Here is a 2990-nt window from a genome sequence, read left to right on the forward strand (position 1 = left end):
TCTCCAAACATTTGGAACTTAAGCAACTCACATATAAACATATCATGAATCAAAAAAACCCCAAGGGAAACTTTAAAAATACATCAAACTGAATAAAAATGAAAATACAGTATAATTTGCAGGATGCAGGCAAAAGCAGTGCCAAGAGAGAAATTTATAGCACTAAATCCTTACATTAGAAAACAGGAAAACTCTCAAAAAATAATCTAAGTTCCTATCCTACTTTAAGAAATTATTTAAAAAACAGCAGTAAAATAAACTTAAAGCAAAGAAGGAAGGACGTCATAATGATAAGAAGAGAAATCAATAAAATTGAAAACAGAAAAACTACAGAAAATCAATGGGAAAAAAGCTGGTTCTTTGGGGGAAAAAATCAACAAATTTGATAAACCTTTAGAAAGACTAGCCAGGAAAATAAGATGTAATTTATCAACATCAGGAATAAAAGAGGAAATACTGCCACAGAACTTGTATATATCAACAGCATAAGGGAATACCATGAACAACTTTACACAGATAGATCTGACAACTTACATGAAATGAACCAATTCCTTGAAAAGCACAAATTATCACAACTCATTCAATATGAAATAATTTCATTAGTTCTATAACTATTAAGAAAATTAAACTCATAGTTTAAAAACTGCTGAAAGCGAGATCTCCAAGCCCAAATGGTTTTATTAGAGAACTCTATCAAACCACTTAAAGAAATAACATTAATAATATACAATCCCTTTCAGAAAAGAGGAAGAAATTCCAAATCACATAATGAGGGCAATATTATCTTGAGATAAAAATCAGATAAATCCAGCAGAAAAAGAAGAAAACTGCAGTGCATTATCACTGATGAGCAGACTCAAAAATCCTCAACAAAATATGAACAACTAGAATTCAGCAACATATGAAAAAAATTATGCATCATGATTAGTCACTCAGTCATGTCTGACTCTCTGTGACCCCATGGACTATACCCTTCCAGGTTCCTCTGTCCATGGAATTTCCCAGGCAAGAATACTGGAGTGGGTTGCCATTTCCTCCTCCAGCGGATCTTCCCAACCCAGGTATCAAACCCAGGTCTCTTGCATTGCAGATGGATTCTTTACCATCTGAGCCATCAGGGAAGCCCCAATATATAAAAATAATTATGCCCACAACTAAGTGAGGTGTATTCGCCAGATACAAGGCTGGCTCAATATTTGAAAATAAATGTAATCCAACTATCAACAGACTTTAAAACAAAAAACATATTGTCATTTCAAATGATGTATAAAAAGTGTTTGACTAAATTAAACATCTGTTCATGATAAAAGCTTTCAGCAAATAAGGAATACAAGATAACTTCATTAACCTAGTGAAGAACATCCATGAAAAATCAGAGCTAACATCTTCCTTAAGACTGAAAGACTGCAGAAGATGTAGCCGGCCGTGGACGAGATGTTTCCTGAGGGCGCCGGGCCGTATGTGGACCTGGACGAGGTGGGGCGGGCCGCGCTGGGCCAGGCGGGAGCGGCTCCACGGCCGGCTCTCGGGCGCGCTTCGGGGCAGGGCCGAGAGAAGGCAGCAGCCTGCAGGGCCCAGTGCTCGCCCTCCCCGCAGTGCCTGCCTTAGCGCTGGGCCCCTGGGAAGCCTATGGGCGGCGGCCGGGGCTGAGGCAGGAGGCAGCACTGGGCTCCTGATAGACTTGGCAGCCAATGAAAAGGCAGTTCACGCAGACTTTTTCAATGATTTTGAAGATCTCTTTGACAATGATGATATCCAGTGAGGTGTGTCCAGTGGTGCATTTGGTCAAGCTTAGCCACGTGGTGGTGTGGTGGGTCTCCTTAAAGGACAGTTTCAGGTGGTTCCAGAGAACTTGTGGGAATCGCTAGAATTTAGGAGATGATTAGCCAAGAAAGAGAAGAAGGTTTTAACCATCTGGAGGAGGCCTGTTAAACTCTGAATGTGGCCAGCTTTTGTCCTTAACTTCAGTTAAAATAAAGTGATGTTATTACTTGCAAAAAAAAAAAAAAAAGACTGAAAGACTGAATGCTTTCAGAAACAAGGTAAGAATGTCTTCCTCTAACCACTGCTATTCAACACAGTACTAGACATTCTAATCACACAATAAAGCAAGAAAAATGAAATAAATGGAAAAAAAAATTGGAAAGGAAGAAATACAATGACCTATTTATAGATGACATGATTGTCTGTGTAGAAATTCTGAAGGAAGACATGCACATATGCACACACACACAAACAAACTACTGATACTACACACAATAAGTTGGATGGATCTAAAAGGAATTATGTTAAGTGAAAAATTGAATCTCAAAAGATTATGTAGTGTATGATTCCATTTGTATAACATTCTCAGTGATAAAATTATAGAGATGAAGAAGAGATAAGTGGTTGCCAAGACTTAGAGAAAGAAAGATGACTGTGACTATAAAGGGGTACAATGATGAATCTATCTGGTTAAGAAACAGTTCTATATTTTTATTATGGTGGTGGTTATAAAAATCTATACATGTATTGCAAACATTATCCTCAATGGTGAAAAATTGAAAACATTTCCCCCAAAGTCAGGAACAAGACAAGGGTGCCCACTCTCACCACTACTATTCAACATAGTTTTGGAAGTTTTGGCCACAGCAATCAGAGCAGAAAAAGAAATAAAAGGAATCCAGAATAGAAAAGAAGAAGTTAAACTCTCACTGTTTGCAGATGACAAGATCCTCTACATAGAAAACCCCAAATACTCTACCAGAAAATCACGAGAGCTAATCAATGAATATAGTAAAGTTGCAGGATATAAAATTAACACACAGAAATCCCTTGCATTCCTATACACTAACAATGAGAAAACAGAAAGAGAAATTAAGGAAACAATACCATTCACCATTGCAACGAAAAGAATAAAATACTTAGGAATAAATCTACCTAAAGAAACAAAAGATCTATATATAGAAAACTATAAAACACTAGTGAAAAAAATCAAAGATGACACAAAT

General features: G+C 37.2%; 1 long non-coding RNA gene across 1 annotated transcript; it reads left to right on the forward strand.

Moving 5' to 3' along the window:
* The first annotated feature begins 1408 nt into the window (after positions 1–1408).
* On the forward strand, positions 1409–1990 carry LOC133052210 (uncharacterized). The gene is made up of 2 exons (XR_009691999.1): positions 1409–1476; positions 1652–1990. It is a non-coding gene; the product is annotated as an uncharacterized LOC133052210 (long non-coding RNA).
* Positions 1991–2990: the final 1000 nt, after the last annotated feature.

This window comes from Dama dama, chromosome X (assembly GCF_033118175.1).
Source record: "Dama dama isolate Ldn47 chromosome X, ASM3311817v1, whole genome shotgun sequence".
Lineage (NCBI taxonomy): Eukaryota > Metazoa > Chordata > Mammalia > Artiodactyla > Cervidae > Dama > Dama dama.